This window comes from Hyaena hyaena, unplaced genomic scaffold, assembly GCF_003009895.1.
Source record: "Hyaena hyaena isolate Hyena2069 unplaced genomic scaffold, ASM300989v1 scaffold_134, whole genome shotgun sequence".
Lineage (NCBI taxonomy): Eukaryota > Metazoa > Chordata > Mammalia > Carnivora > Hyaenidae > Hyaena > Hyaena hyaena.
Window position 1 is genome coordinate 2,739,248 of NW_024080766.1, and position 17,624 is coordinate 2,756,871.

The following is a 17,624-nucleotide window of genomic DNA, read 5'->3' on the forward strand; positions in this document are numbered from 1 at the left end:
CCCGTGATGACTTGTTGAGGTCCCTTGCCTCACCTCTGCTGCCTGGTCCACAGCTGGTCTTTGTCAGCTGGGGACACGTAAAGGTTCGTTATAGCATGAACCGTCCTCGCCCAGACCACGAGGTTCCCCTGTCCTTCCACACACACCGTTCCCTGCAGTGCTCCTGTAACAAAGTGCCCCAAACGAGATGAGTTCTGGACGCTGCAAGTCTGACCCCAACGTGTGGGCGGGGCTGGTCCCCGGAAGCTGTGACGGGGAGTCTCTTCTGGCTTCTCCCTGGATTCTGGGCCTTGCCGGCAAGCCTCACATCCCTGGCCTGTGCCTGTGCCACCCTGTCTCTGCCCTCAGATCACGTGGTGTCTCCAGGCGTGGGGCTTCGCTCTTCAGGGCACAGGTGTGCTGGCCCGTGGGCCCGCCTCCCCCCACATGAGCTCATCTTACCTGATTCCTCCGACAGCCGGGTCATACCTAAGACAGCCCGGTCATACCTAAGACACCCAGGGGTTAGGACTTCAACATACGTATCTCGCGGGGACACAGGTCAACCTTTAACAGGAAGACCTGCAACCTTCCTCAGATAATCCCTGCATCGAACCAGCCTTCTTGCCTGGGGCATCAAAGAGCAATAATCCCTGAGGCCCCATGAGCAGCTGCCACACCGGGGACATCACTAGAAGCACCTGACTCATTTTAACACGTCTGATCCCTGTAACCTTACAAGGGAAGGGTGAGTTTCATTTTCCAGAGAATGAAAATGAAGGGGAAGGAAGAGGACGCTCAGAGAGGTTAAAGTGAGTTACCCAAGGTCACACAGTGAGGAGGAATGAGGTTGGGGAATTCAAATATAGGAGGTGCATATGTGACCAGCCCGCTGTAGGGCTCTCCTGAAGACGCAAGCACACACATGGCCCCAAAGGCCTTGCATACACACCGGCTTCGGGAAATTTTCTCCCACTGGCTGTGGTGGTTTTATGCCCCCAGGAAAGACTGGACACTATACCATTGCTCTGAGGCTATGGGGTTTTTATATACTTGAGCTGATGAATACAAATCTTGGTGGGAAGTCGTGGTGTGTGTGTGTGTGTGTGTGTGTGTGTGTGTTTAAGAGCTTTTGTCTAATTACCTACTAGAGACATTTTGTCCCCAAAGCAATCACAGTGCCGAATGTTCTGTTTATTCCGGTGCCTGCTGCAGAAATGGGAAATATTAAATCAGGGCTTGCTCTCTGGGAAAAAAAAAAGTCTATGGAATAAAATGGAATATTATAAAAAGTGTTCTGCAGCAGAAAGGAGCACGTTCAGTGAGGATAAATAAAGAAAACAATTTCAACCAAACTTTGCTTCAAATTAAAATGCAGGTTTATTTTTAAAGAAAGAAAAATCACCCCTCACTGTAAGTGTGTGTCTAGGACACACATGTCTGATATAAAACTGGCTGAGCCTTAAAGTATTTTATGTGTAATGACTTCTTCCTTTAACGTTTGGAGAGTTTTATTATCTTTGGATACATATCAACACATTGTAGATGCAAAAGGGAGCAGCCTGCGGATACCAGAGAGAATTTTCAATAACATAATTACAGTGTCACGGCCGACCACCGGGTCCTTGCTCTTGAAATACACTCTGGGAGCGAAGAGACTTTCTAAGAACTTGGTGAAATCTGTCTCAGTCGGCTGGATCTGCTATAACAAAATACAACTGACTGGGGGGGCTCGGTCAACAGAAACTTGTCTTCCCACAGCTTTGGAGGCTGAAGAATCCAAGATCAAGGCCAAGCAGATATGATTCCTGGTGAGAGCACTCTTCCTGGCTTGGAGACGCTGCCTTCCCCTGGGCACAACGGGGAAAGGGGATCCAGGGAGAGGGGATGCAGGGAGAGGGGATGCAGAGAGCTCTTTACCGTCTCTTCTTATAAGGACAGTAATTTCCTAGATGCCACCTCTAAGTGCTCATTTAACCTTAATTATGTCCTTATTGCAAAGGCGGTCACACTGGGCTTAGGGCTGGCATGCAGGACTTTTGCGGGGACACCCTTCGGTCCTTGGCATCATGTATGTAATTGTTAGAGGGTGAGTTTGTCCATGTGTAGAGGCTGGGACTATTTCCAGAGAAGGTGTTGCTTCCAGAAAGATCATTTGGGAAGGCATCATGTATACATCATTGCACAATGGGATCCAAATCTTTTGAACACCCCAGGAGAAAGCCATGGGGTTTCTGGAAACTTCCGTGTGGGTTGTGATAATGAAAGAACTCCCAACTTGCAGGTAGTGAATTTTGAGACACACACCCACACCCTCGATCCTCCAGCCGGTTGAGCAAACACACTGACAATCTGCCTTGGGAATCGGCCCCAATGGTCTTGCCACCAGGATCACCTTCTCTCCCCGAGGTTTGGGTTTTCCTTGAATAATCTATGATCTGTTATTGGGCATTTTAATAGATTTTACTTAGACTGCTCATTTGCTTGTTTCTTTAGATCTTATGCCACCATTTCAACTAAACATGCTACAGCAATGATGAACCCCCACATCCTGGAGTAGCATCTATAATGGAATTTCTTAGACTTGAAAATATACGCCTCAAGACACCATGTTTTACTTTCAAAACACTTCACCGTTTACGAAGGCTTTCACATACGTTTTCCAGACTAATCCCAACCTCACTGCCACGGGAGAGGGTCCTCATTGTCATTTTACCCGTGGGGCGACCAAATCATAGGGAGAGCAAGTGGCTTGATGAAGCCACCCCACAGGCAAGGCGTGGGGCTGCAGGTTGGGTTTTCAGATTCTAAGTAAGGAATAAACTAACTTCCAGAATAAAATAAAGCATTTTATAACCAGGTGGCATTTGAAATACGTTTACAGCATCTTGAGGCTTCAATCCAAATTGATCTTTGAGGGATAAACATAAAGAATTATTTTTTCTCTTTAAAATATTCACTGTCGCTAATAGCGTTCTGTGAATGAGGCATGTTGCCACGTTGTAAAGGAGATGCAAGCCACGGAAGATATTTCTCAAAGATCGATTTGTGATCCTGTAACTGTGGCAGTTAGAATAAAGCAATCTATGTGGTTAATCAACACGCTAGGCTTTATCCTGCATGGAGTAGCATTTGTTTTCTCCCCTTCAAAAAGAGACATACATGGTATAATGCTATTCTGGGTTATAATTCAAGTAATTGTGTTTAAAATATATAAAGAATCACAGGGGCCAGATCATATTCTGATCCCTGATCCTTCAAAATCTCAACCCTGTGAGTGAAATAAAGTACCTGGATAGATGGCAGAGCAGCTTCCTACTCTGAGTGCTGTGGGGGTCTCCAGTGTAGCTGGATGTGCGGGGGATGGAGAAGCTTTCCGAGAGCCAAGCACAGCGGTGTCCTGATTCGCAGGGGCTGTTGGAGACCCCCCATGACCTCCCCTGTTGGTGAAAGCAAGTGAACCGGGCTCACCATCTGGTCCTGGACGACCATGGTACCAGCATTGTCTCTCCCGCAGCCCCGCAGCCCCGCAGCCACCCGAGGGGGGAGGTTGCGCACCTTCTGCGTGCAGCCCCACCCGTAGCTGCCTGCTCCACTGGGGACTCATCCTGAGGGTAGAGGCCTTGGATCCTCCATGTGCAGATGTGGGGCTTGGCTTGTCCATCAACTCCTTTCAGCAAGAAGTCCGTGGAAGACATATAATGCCATCTTCCCATATAGGACAGAGACTGGGAAATGGAAAACCATAACCAGGTTCACAAAGATCAACCTGTTCTAAAACGAGTGACTGAAACTCACAGAAAGACTCAGCTTCGGAGGCAGGGCCTATGGGAAGGCTTCTAGAAAGCACTATTGAGTGAGGAGCATTCCAGCTGTGGGGTGGCCTCCTCTCATGTCTTCCTAACCCTCACAACCAGGAGGTCATTCAGGTGTAATTTCCTGAGCACCCACTATGTGCTGGGACGGCCACAGGCTCCCATCTCCTCGTCCCTAGTCACCAATAACGTGTGTCACCAATAACGTGGGAGGATACTGCAGTGGCCAGAATCAATAACCTACATGCATGTGGAGCAAGGCAAGGAAAATCCATTTGTAGGTTGTTTACCTTGGAGACAACTGAGTTCAGCTATAGACTGGAAAAGGCATTTAAAGACCCAAGTGGCCAGAACAGGCAGAGATAGGCAAAATTCGCCATTTGTCAATTGCTAATGGGTTAAAGTTGACTTAATTATTTTTTCTCATAATTAGACTCTGTCTAAATCTAGCTGGGATTTTCCCTTTTGCATCTTGGAGGGCCCACAATGCCTGCTTTACAGTTCCGGAGGCACACGTGTGCAGGCCTGTGGGTGCGTGCCGGCCGTGGGGGAAGGTGAGTCAGACATATTTCAGCCCGAAGGATTTCATTTAAGGGCCCCGCTCCTCCCAGCCATCAAGATGAGCTCCATCGTTGGAAATTTGACTCCATGCCATCCTCAGTACGCTCAGGACTTCAGACAACAGGCACGTGATATTCCTGAGCCATGCGGCCAGGCTGTCTCCTGGCTTCACTGACGTGGGAGAAAGTACAACATGGTGCCATGGGCAGGGAAGAGAACCTCAGAAGGAGGGCTGGGGCCAGGGAGGGTGCATGGTGCACAGGCAATGAGGAGGTTTGGGATCTGGGAGCAAAGTGGGATTCTTTCCTCCAAAGATAATCACCTCCTACATCAACACAAGCCCTCTGTGTCCCTTTATATAATTGTGAGATATTAGAAAATGCATCTATATTGGTCTCTGTGCTTGGTTCCTGGCATGGGCTCCTGAAACCCCCGGAATCCCTCAAGTGACGAGAGAACTAGAACATTTTTGGTTCTGATGAGGGGACTCTGGATGGGCTCCTCCGTGGCTCCTGGATGGGACTGGTGGCCAGACAGACCAAGCCAGGATCAGAAGCTGGGGCTGTTCAGCGACCCCCGCCCCCATCCTGCAGAGAGAAGAGGGGCTGGAGATGGAGCTGGTGATGATCACCCTTCATGAGGAAGCCTCCGTGAAGTCACAGTGGTACAGGGCTCGGGCTCAGGGGCTGCGAGGGGGTGACGGCATCCACACCAAGATGGTGACCACCCAGCTCCACAGGACAGAAGCGCCTGCACTCAGGGCCCCCGAGGAGCTCGCCCTGAGCACCTCTTCATCCCCCTGCCCTTCTGGGTCCTTCACCACATCCTTGAGCAAACTGGGAAGTCGGGGTGACTATTCCCCTGCATTCTGTGAGCCGCTCCAGCACAATAATCGAGGCCGAGGAGGGGTCGTGGGAACCCCGAATTGGTATCCAACTTGGACGGACATCTCGGGCAATCTGGGGACCTGCTCCTTGTGATTGGCGTCTGAGGTGGGGGCATCTCCTGGGGCTGAGCCCTGCACCTATGGGATCTGACGCCACCTCCGGGTAGATGGTGTCGGAAGAGAGTTAAATCGTAGGACCCCCAGCCGGTGTCACAGACGTGCTTGGTGTGGGGAAGCCATGTGTCTGGTGTCAGTGTTTGGAAGGTGACTGTCGTGTGACAGTAAAGGAGCCATGCAGGACGGAGGGCAGAGTGTTTTTTCTATACAACAATGTATAGTGTGTTACATTAACCATCCGTGAGGAAAAACAGAATATTTCTAAATGGTTTTTAATACAACTATAACTACCTCCCTTTCTTTGTCCATCTTGGTGAGGATCAGCCAACAAGCAGAATAAATTTCTAACTTTTTACCAGCCAACATATTAGTCCTCACCATGGCTCTCAGAGAATGTTAGTTAGGGAAAATATACTAGATGTCCATAAAACAAATATCCACACCTGTTATTCACCCTTATTTTTCAGAATATAATATTCTGTGACACTCTTCAGAAAGGTTTATATCATTTTGTTGAAAAGTTTTATCTCCTAATGCGATCTCCTAATGTACATTATTATCTATAATAGCCAAATTATGAGAACAGCCACATGTCCATCAACTAACTAATGGATAAAGAAGATGTGATATATTCAATGGAATATCACTCAGCCATCAAAACAATGAAATCTTGCCATTTTCTTTGCAAAGTTGCCTATGGAACTAAAGAGTATTATGCTAAGTGGAATAAATTAGTCCGAGAAAGACAGATACCATATGATTAGACTCTTAGGTGGAGCTTGAGAAACAAAACAAAAGAGCGTAGGGAAAATAGAGAGAGAGGCAAACCAAGAAAAAAGACTCTTAACTCTAAAGAAACCGATGGTGACCAGGGGGCAGGCGGGTGGGAGGGATGGGAAAATAGGTGACGGGGACTGAGGAAGGCACTTGTGATGAACACCAGGTGATGTGTGAAGTGTTAGATCGCTATGCCGCACACCTGAAACTAATATTACACTCTGTATTAACTAACTGAAATTTAAATAAAAACCTAATATAACAGTGAATAATAATGAAGCAAACAAAAAAGAGAAGTTTTCTCTTCTTAACATTCTGAGGAAAAAAATCAAGTTCTCATCAGCAGACTGACCCAGCTTGTTTGGGCAAAACACATACTGTCTTTTCTCATCCCACAGTGAGAGTGGATTGCAACTACTCTAGCAAACCCTTCATGGCCAAGGGAAACAAAGTGGGTGCTTGCAAGAAATAAAATTAATTTTCTCTATTTGCTACATATACAATATTTTATGCATTAAGTACACCATTAATATATACAAACACTCAATGTTGTACAGTATTTTATTAAATTCACTTATCTTGCCCTTCACTTTATTATTGCATTACAGTGTAAAAAGCACTACGAACATATCTTATGTCAGATAATTGCATTTCACTTCTTTGGGTTTTTTTCCTCCTCTCAGAAATACAGTACACTTATAGAATATCCAGAAAGGATAATTCATATTTAGGTCATGCTAAAATTAATCAAGTACTTACCACGTACCAGACACGGCATCAGGAACTTCTGCACACACATTCTGGGGCCCATAAGGCCCCAGGTTTGCACCAAAGCACAGAGATGTGAGGCAGCTCCCCTCATGGGACAGCACTAGTGAGGCTGCAAATCCATGTTCCAAAGAGACTCGAACTTGTAATGAGGATGCTTTCGTCTACCCAATGCGTCCCCTTCACAGACTGTGAAAGCAGACATGTAAATTTGAAGAACCATAGGGAAAATGTTGTCCCTGAGAATTCAGCAACAACTAAGAACACACAACCCAGGTAAAAAATAGGCAAAGGGGTTGAACTGATGTTTCTCCAAAGAAGATATACCAATGGCCAAAAAGTCCACCAAAAGGTGTTTAGTGTCACCATTTGTTAGGGAAGTGCACGTCGAAACCACACTGAGGTGCCACCTAGAGCTTATTAGGGTGGCTGTTATACAAAAGAGAAAATGCCAAGCATCGGTGAGGATGTGGGGAGACTGGAGTCCTTGCGCACAGCACATTGAAGTGCAGCGTGTGGGGCAGCTACTGTGCAAAAGGTACGGCAGCTCCTCAGAAAATGAAACTTGGGATTACTGTACAATCGGATAATTTCATTTCTGGATATACACCCCCACACACACAAATTAAGGACCCAGACAGATGTTTGTACTCCTATGTTTATAGCAGCATTTTTGACAATAGCCAAAAGGCGAAAGCAGCCCAAATGTCCATCAGCTGAAGAACGGATGAACATGATGTGGCGTACGATGGAATATTAGTCAGCCTTGAAAAGGAAAGGAGATTCTGATAGTACTACAGGCTGCCTCATGGATAGACCTTAAGGACATTATGCACAATGAAATAAGCCAGTCACAAAAGAACAAATACTCTGTGATTCTACTCAAATGAGGTCCCAAATGAGATTTCAGATTGGTAGAAACAGAAGGTAAAATGGCGGGCACCAAAGGCTGGAAGTCGGGAAAGGGAAGGTGAGTATCTTGTGGGCATGTGGGCCACACAACAGTGTGAACGTGCTTAATGCCACTGAGCTGCCCACTTAAAAGGGATAAATTGGTAAATTGTACATTGCATGTATTTTAGCGCAATAAAAATTATTACTGCCAAATTTTCAAGAACAAAATCTAGATTAGAAAGAGCAGAACATACTACAAAGTGATGAGAAACATCTTTCAGATTTACAGATGTCCTGAAATCCAGTGTAGGAAAATAAAACTGAATTATTTAGTTGTCTTTTGAAATGACAGCTTAAATGGTGTGAGTAAATATCAATGATGCGATGGATAGAGATTCTGGCGGCAGTGATTGCTAATTCATCCCCAGGGAGGGACCCTGCGCCGTCTCCATGACTATAAAACCATGTAATGGGCTGGCTTTCCCAGGGGCCTCCTTTGCCGTCTTCTTCTCTTTCTGTCGGGAGGCATTGCAATATTCAAGATCCAGAGCGCACTTTCCACTCATCCACACTTTCACTTGCCAGCTGTTGGTTATTTCTTCCTCACACAACCAGCTGGCAGGTTTGAGTGCCTACTCTGTGGCCAGGATGGTGGGACCCTTCTCCTGCCCCGCAGGCCAGAATTACGGGGCCCTGACATCACAAATATGGATGGCAAGGTTGCCCTTTCCATTCTGGTCTAACAGCATGACCTCTACATCTACAGATACTCCTGAACAGTAGTGGATGGTGGAACAGAAGCCACACGGTGCTTGGAGCCTGATGGTCAGCAGGCACCATGTTTGGCCCTGACCCCAGTTTCCCTCCAGTGCGTTTAATCTGGATGGACTAGAGCTGACTTCCACAGATAAATCATCACTGGAGGGCATAGTGTGTAGACTCACAGACACACAAGACTTGTAGGTAAAATTATTCTAAGGAAAATAGTAATTAAAACAAACATCTGCATCTCCAAGTACAGTTCTCTTCGTAAACGCTTCTTGGTGCCGTATCAATGTGAAAGCAGAGGGAGAACCAATGAAAAGGTCATAGCCTTCGTTTCAGCTGAAAGACAACATGGCTCAGGGACCTGAGAGGTCAGGGATGGGGGGACCTGGCAGCCTGCCCTGAGTGCACATGACCTGATGGCCACCAAGAAGAAGGGACATAGTGGAAAGTACAAAGCAAAGGGTGGGAAGGAAGTCGGTGGGTGGGGGTCTGGTCCAAACCTCAAATCCAGTCTGCCTCCAGAGTGAGGGGATCTAGGGGTGGTGGTGAGCAAAAACACGCCCCTGTCTCTCTCTCTGGGTGATTCCTCTTCAGTAAGAAGTAAACATTTTTAGTCTTCCTTTTAACTGTTCCAGAAGGAAGGGGAATAGACATGGGAGGCAGAGGAAGAGAGGGATCTACTCTTTCTTCTCATTTTACCTGCCTCCACACACAGAAAGCAATTTAAGACCCAAAAAATTATATGGGTTCGTTGGTACCCATATAATTGATATTTCCAGGAAAAGTTTATCTTCGAGAATATAAGATTATTAAATCAATATATGTCTATGGGGTATACTCAACTTGAATTTATCAGACAAGTATCTCCTACTTTGAGCTGAATTGATGTGAAATAGAAAACTATACATAGGAGCAAATTACGGTTACTCCAGTGCCCACTTCACAACACGAAACGTGACATTTTCCTGACTGTTTTGTTTCCTCTTTGGGGGCATGAAGACAGTTGTAAGTACTCCCACTGATGGATAAAAATGAAACCCCCTGGGAGCCCTTGGGAAGGAAGCACTGCCTTTAGCAAGAAGCTCAGTGTAGGATATGAGTTGAGACAGTGGAAGCAGTCCAGGGATGGCCCCCTGGAAGGTCTGTTCCCAGTTGGTCAGCAGTGCAGTGATTTCTGGAGTCTGTCCTTCCCAAATACCTTAAGGAGCATGGGACCTGTTCCCATTAAACCCCCACACTGACATACCTACTAGAATGGCCCAAGTCAGGACAACATCACACACTGGTGAAGGTGTGAAGCACCAGAGCTGCTCACTCATCCCTGGTGGGAAGGTCACATGGGATGGCCACTTTGGAGGACGGTCTGGTGGTTTCTTACAAACTGAACATATTTTTTTTTCATATGATCCAGCAATTACACTTCTTGGTATTTTCCCACATGAGTTAAAATTTTATGTCCAAACAAAAACCTGCAGATGATGCTCATAGCATCTTTATTCATAATTACCTAAACTTGGAAGCAACCAAGATGTCCTTCCTTGGGTGAATGGATAGGGAAACAGTGGTCCATCCAGACAATGGGATATTATTCAGCATTGAAAAGAGATGACTCATGACCCATCAAGGGGCACCAGGATGGCTCATTTGGTTAAGAGATTTGCATCAGGCTCTGTGCTAGCAGCTCAGAGCCTGGAGGCTGCTTCGGATTTTGTGTCTCCCTCTTTCTGCCCCTCCCCCACTCACACTCTGTCTCTTTCTCTCTTTCTCAAAAATAAACATTAAAAAAAAAATCTTTAAAAAAGAAATGACCCATGAAGCCATGAAAAGACAACGAGGAACCCCAAATGCATGTTACTCAGTGGAAGGAGCCAATCTGGAAAAGTTACATGCTGTATGAATGCAACTCTGACATCCTGAAAAAGGCAAAACTATGTAGACAATACAAGATTGGCAGTCGCTGGGATTGTTGGGGGAAAGTGTTGAGTAGGTGGAACACAAAGGACCTTTGAGACAATGAGACACTCTGTGTAACGTTATAATGGTGGACACCTGGTATTTGTCCAAACCCACATGCCACACCAAGAGTGAACCTCACGTAAACCGAGGACTCCAGTGGTGATGACGTGTCATACAGGTTCGTCAACGGTCACAGGTGCACCGCTCTGGCTGGGGAAGCTGTGTGTAGGAGAAATCTGTACTTCCCACTCAATTTTGTATGAGCCTAAAACTACTCCAAAATATCAGCAGAAGATGTTAGCAGATGCTTTCCCCCAAAATATAGAAGCACGTAAAGAGATGATTAAGATTATTAGTCAATATGAAAACACAAGTGAAACCATGATGAAATTCCATGTATATCTCATAGAATGTCTAAAAAGAAAAGCAGGGGAAGAGTGCCCCGATGGCTCACTTGTGTTTAAGTGTTCAACTCTTGATTTTGGCTCAGGTCATGATCGCAGGGTCATGGGGTCCACCCTGTTTAAGATTCTCTCCTTATGGCTTTCTGCCCCTCCCTCACACACATGTGTGCACATGCTCTCTCTCTCTCTCTCTCTCTCTCTCTCCCTCTTTCAAAATAAACAAATGAATGAATGAATGAATGAATGAATGAATGAATAAATGCAGGAAAGAAATGGACAGTGCCAAGTGTTAGCAAATATGCGAGTCAACTGTAACCTTTTGTGTGCTGCTGGTAGGAATTTGATGTGGTGTAATCGGTCTGGAAAAGAGTGGGGCCGTCTACCAAAAGTGAGACATGCACCTACCATGTGGTGTAGCCACTCCACTCCCAGGTATGTACCCAAGAGAAGTGAAAACAGGCATCCTCATGAACTGGGACACAATTACACAAATATTCACGGCAGCATTATTCATAATAGTCCGGAAGTGGAAACTACCTAAATGCCCATCAGCTGGTGAGCAGATAAAGGAGGTTTGGTCTCTCTCTCCTCATACAACATGATACTACTCAGCTATGGAAAGGGGCCGTGTAGCTGGGGTGCTTCACACGGGCACACACAGCATGGCACATCTCAAAAGCAAGATGGCGAGTAAAAGAAACCAGATGAAAAGGATACCAAGAGTATAATTTCATTTATAGGACATTCCAGAAAAGACAAACCTGTAGACCCAAATCAGAGCTCAGGGTGGGGGATACCCAGGCTGTGAGGGCACCTTTGGGCTTTGATGGGGTTGTTCTGTATTGTGATTACAGGGATTGCACACCTATAAACATGTGTCAACACTCAGAGACCGTATGTTTTAAGGGGTGATTTTTACTATGTGTAAATGATCCTTCAATAAATCTGACTAAAGATATATAAAGAGAATTAAAATAGTTTTTCTGTAATAAGGTTTGATTTCACCATATTTCTCCCATAAGACAGAATAGCATTAGCTGTCCAGAGCTCAGGGGACAAGGCATGAAGATCTCAGCCAGATGTTCTCGATCTGAAAATAGTCTAGGAGGTTTTCTAAAGTATATATATATTTTTTAAATGTTTTATTTATTTCTAGGAGAGAGAGAGAGAGACAGTGTGAGCAGGGGAGGGTCAGAGAGAGAGGGAGTCACAGACTGAAACAGGCTCCAGGCTCTGAGCTGGCAGTCAGCACAGAGCCCGACGCGGGGCTCGAACCCACGAACCGCGAGATCATGACCTAAGCGAAAGTCAGACGCTTAACCGACTAAGCCACCCAGGTGCCCCTCTAAAGTATATTTTTAATTTGCTTTTGACAGACGGAGAGAGTTAGCATATACAAGGGAGGGGGTGGGGAGAGGAGGCAGAGGGTAGGAAGCAGGCTCTGCACTGACAGCAGAGAGCCCGATACGGGGTTCTAACTCATGAGCTGTGAGATTATGGCCGGAGCTGAAGTTGGACCCTCAACTGACTGAGCCACCCAGGTGCTCCTAGGAGGTCTTAAGTGAAGGGCATGGTGAAGGGCATGGCTTGGTAAGTTTGTTCAGTTGCCAGGAAGGCCCAGATTATAGGTATCCTAACGAAGCTATGTGGGGACCCACAGCACAGGGTGAAGGAGGAAGGGGCACAGCAGAAGCCAGTGTCTCAAGGACAGAAGGCCAGACCCTTTGGTGGCAAAGACCAGAGACCTCGCTGGGGGCCCTTGTCTGCTCTGTGAGCACTTGCCAACCAAATGTGACTTTCCCCATCCAAGCACCTCGCGGGGCCAGCCTGCAGGTGTGTGCAGTGTGGAAGCGCTTCATTCTGTTAAGTGAAGAGCCGGTCCTTCCCAGGTCAGTCCCTGGCACAGGCTTTGGGTGTGCCTTCCTGAATGGACTGACTTATTGCTGAATGTGAGAGCCTCCTCTGCCTGTGCTTGGAGAGCTGGGAACCAGCACAAGCGTTAACTGATATTGTGCACAAACCCCCCCTTACGATTCTGGCAAGTGGTCCTTCACTTTAGTTGGACTGTTTTTCAAAACAGTCCTGGAAGAGACGGTAGCAGTAAGTTTAATTTAATACCAAAATTTCAAAACTGTTGCATATTGCCTGTTATATTTTTCAAATTCTAAAACCTCGATAAATTTTAATACTTTCTGCTTGTGTGAGATAAACCATTCTACTCCAGTGTGAATAGTGCCCTAAGCTTTTAATCGAAGGGAGACTTAGGCTCTGGCTCTCACAGCCATCTCTGACCCCATACCCCACACCCTTCATCACCTGGACTCCCACACACTGAATTCTTCATTACTGCACATATATTGTCTTTTTTTGGATGATCGGATTCTTAATTTTACCATCTGTGGCTGGAGCCAGTTACTAGTGCAGCCCGTTCAAGAAAAGTCATACTTTATTACCCATTATCAATCAATAAGATGAGTTTTAGTTTGCTCATGCTATAAAAATGGCACGAAGGCAGGAGAGGACTCAGCCGCGTTCGTCCGGGAGCCGGGGCACGGCGGCATCCGTACTCCATCATGCAGAAACGCAGAAATGGCATTTATGAGCCCACTCCTGTGAAGCTTGAGTAGGCAGATTCATGAAATTCGCCGAGATTTGGATTAAATTTAAACCATTCTATACAGCTCCACTTTTGATTAAGGCCGTGTGTGCAGTGAAAACCTCCCATTTGAATAGAACTTGGGTCTTTAAGAACTTTGAATGTGCACAAATCTAAATTGAGCTTGGAGCTTGATCTCGCAATGGACAGAGAGTCAATTTACATTCAGCATTAAAAAGGGGAGACGGGCGAGCTAACGCTTCGTCTTTTTAGAATTTTAGCTTTGGATCAGAGTTTATTAATATCAGGATGAACACAGGGGTGCCTCACTCTATCTGCACTTATTAAATTACAGACGTAAAGCTCTTAAATAGGGGGCTCCATCAAGACAATTGATAACTGGCAAAGGAGGGGAAAATCGGTGCCCACGTGTAGACACAAACACCTATGACTCCTCCCTAAAAAGGGAAGAGCTTACCAGGTGGCACCCCTTGGGCTTCGGGATCCCACACGTGGATGCTTCTCTTTTTTAAACAGTGCCCAAGGACACATTTTATCATAATACTTTCTTTTTTTTTAATGTTTTATTTATTTCTAGGAGAGAGAGAGAGAGAGACAGCGTGAGCAGGGGAGGGTCAGAGAGAGAGGGAGTCACAGACTGAAACAGGCTCCAGGCTCTGAGCTGGCAGTCAGCACAGAGCCCGACGCGGGGCTCGAACCCACGAACCGCGAGATCATGACCTGAGGGAAAGTCGGACGCTTAACTGACTAAGCCACCCAGGCGCCCCTTATCATAATACTTTCAAAAAAAGAAAAACCAATTTTGATCTGGCAATGCCAACCTACTATTTGCCCCTTTACATAAAATTCTACAGTTCTGTCTGCCACTGTTCTCTTTTTCTCTGATTATCAGCAGATGTGGATGGAACATCCTCAGCCTCGGAGCTTATTTTAATGTGTTTAAACGCTTCTCATCTTATCCTCCAGGAATCATACGCTAAGAGATGATGTTATTCGGTCCATGTTGAGACACGGCTGCACGGTGGGCTGGAGCAATTTGGGAGGAGCCACTCCAAGGGGTGGTGGCTGTTGGAGTCAGCACACAGACATGCTGGCCTTGGGCTCCTGCGGTTTGTCGCCGGGAAGACGGCCTGGCTCCGGGTCGGTGATTATGTGGATGGGGAGAGCGGATAGGAAATGTCGCTGTCAGAAGCTGGCAAAAGCTCCGTTTAGATCCCTTTTCTATGAAGACCTGGTCACTTAACCGCGGACATGCTCCTGGGTCACTAGCAGGGGACTCCGCACACTGTCTGTCTCTGTTTCTCTGTCATCTCTGGCCCAACTTCCTCTGCCTGCCTCTGTGTCCGCCTGGAGGCGGGTGAGACGGGGGACCCGGGCAGTCGCTGAGGCAGGCATTGAAAGAAACAGATGCTAAGCCCAACCCAGAGAACAGCCCCCAACCGCAATAAAGTAAAATTACAGGGTCATTGGAACACAATTACTCTGTAACGATGTGTTTCTTTTTCACCATGAGCTGAAAACTGCAGAATGATCCCAAGCTGGTCTTGTAACTTCCATCAATAAGATACTATTGTGTTAGGCTTATTATCCTGCCTATGCACACAATGCTAAAAAGGTTACTGTTTACTGTGTGTGTGTGTGTGTGTGTGTGTGTGTGTGTAAATATATTTATATTTAACATGTATATTCCCAATTCACTGGTGGGAGACATTCCATCTCAGGAATTTGCGGTATGGCTTGAGAAAGATATTCCATTAAATCCCATTTCATAAGGAATAGAGTCACTGTAAGCAACAATTTATGCTACTATTTGAGAAGTCACATCAACTGCTTTGTTTCCCTCCTTTCACAGATGCTGTTGTTAATGGTCAGAGGGCTCCCTCCTGAGTGGCTGAGTTAGGGAGCCCTCAGCTCTTGACCCTGAATATCGCGGGGTAGTTGGCATAGACACGCATATGTAACCTTATAGCTGGTACACATGTTGCAGAAATCCCACGCCTGACAAGTGGTCGGCTCATGGCTACACTTTCTGGAAGGTGGCGTGGAATTCAGAACGCCATCTGACATAGAAGGGGTTCAGTCCCTAGGACAGGCCATGAAGTTCCCCGGAAACCAGATTGGAATGGGCTGTGTGGGTCACTCTGAAATCTATGAAATGGAAGAATCAGGAAGGATGGTGCGCTAAGACAGTAATTTGAGGAGCAGAGGGCTGTGAGGGCTTTGGCCCCGACTGGTCCTGGAAACCCACCTCCATCTCTTCTTTTTTGTTAATGTTTATTTATTTTTGCTAGAGAAGGAGAAAGTGCATGAGCAGGGGAGGGGCAGAGAGAGAGGGGGGCAAAGGATCCGAAGTGGGCTCCGTGCCAACAGCGGTGAGCCAGATACAAGGTTTGGTCCCCCGAACGAAGAGATCATGACCTGAGACACAGTCAGACACTCAACCAGCTGAGCCCCCCAGGCGGCCCTCCAGGCCCACCTGGAGCAGATTGTGTGAATTCAATTATTGTGTAAACTTGCCCCCAAATCCCTTCGCTCATTTGAAAATTGAGAAGGTTGTATTAGCACATTTCTAGCAACGTCTTTAAGTATGTTTTCCTGATTACCCCCTAATTTCCAGCACTCAGCGGTGAGCAGGTGCTGGGAGCAGTACACTCATCTCGGCCACATCTGGTCGGACTGTAAGCACTTGTCTGTTTTCATATTCTTATCCACAGCAGCACAAGGACTTTAACCGCCTTCGGTCCCTCACTTTTTCCCCTCATAATTGGGCAGTGGACTTTTCTGGAGGACACGGGATGTGGAATTTCCTCAGGGGTTAAACCCAAGCAGAGAGGAAAGCTGTGTCTTCTACTAAACCAGGCACAAAAAGAGATTTGCAAAACTGAGACGCTATTCCATCCTTGCCATTACTCGGTTTTGTTTTTGTCTCAGAAAATATAGTTACTTTCTTTTTTTTTTTTTTTTAATGTTTTATTTATTTCTAGGAGAGAGAGAGACAGCGTGAGCAGGGGAGGGTCAGAGAGAGAGGGAGTCACAGACTGAAACAGGCTCCAGGCTCCGAGCTGGCAGTCAGCACAGAGCCCGACGCGGGGCTCGAACCCACGAACCGCGAGATCATGACCTAAGCGAAAGTCGGACGCTTAACCGACTAAGCCACCCAGGCGCCCCAGAAAATATAGTTACTTTCATAAAAATATCTGATATATGTCCACATGCCATGGCTTCATTTTTAAATTAATATATGGGCATTTAATACTTCTCTCAATTTGAATTTCTAATATCGTGGATATTAATAGACTAAACTCACAGAAACAAAGCTCTTTGGGATTTTCAGTAAGTTTTAAAAATATGAAAAGGTACTGAGCCACAAAGTAAGAGGGCCATTGGGCTAGTGAATGTGTAACACTTTTTTATAATTAATCTCAGCGAAAAAAACAGATCTCGTGAAGAAAATCAAATGAAACAAGGAGCATGATGTACCTTGTTGATGAATAATCCTTAGATTATGTTATTAAAGTTTTATAACGTTGAAAACAATAGATGCTTGTTTCTGGTAAGTATGCATTTGTCTTTGTAGCCTCATAGCTAGGTATTATTACAGTGCCACGGCAGGAATATTTGCTCAGAGTGCTTTTTACTGGGTAATATATATGACTACATATATGCCAAAGTATTTCTTATTTTTTAATGCTTTATTTATTTCTGAGAGAGAGAGAGGGAGCGTGAACAGAGGAGGGTCAGAGACAGAGGGAGACACAGAATGTGAAACAGGCTCCAGACTCTGAGCAGTCAGCGCAGAGCCCGACGTGGGGCTTGAACCCACGAACTGCGAGATCATGACCTGAGCGAAAGTCCGATGCCCAACCGACTGAGCCACCCAGGCGCCCCCTCATTTTAATGTATAAATATAATGTGGATTTTAAAATGTATTCAGAAAGGACAACACCTAATATTCGATTGAAAGGAAAGAAAGTCTAATTGAAATAAAATGAAGAATAAAAGCTTTAGGAAAAAAGAGAAGAACAGGGAAGAGGAGCAGAGGGAGCCAGTGGGAGGGAAGAGAGTGGAACAGAAGCGCCAGG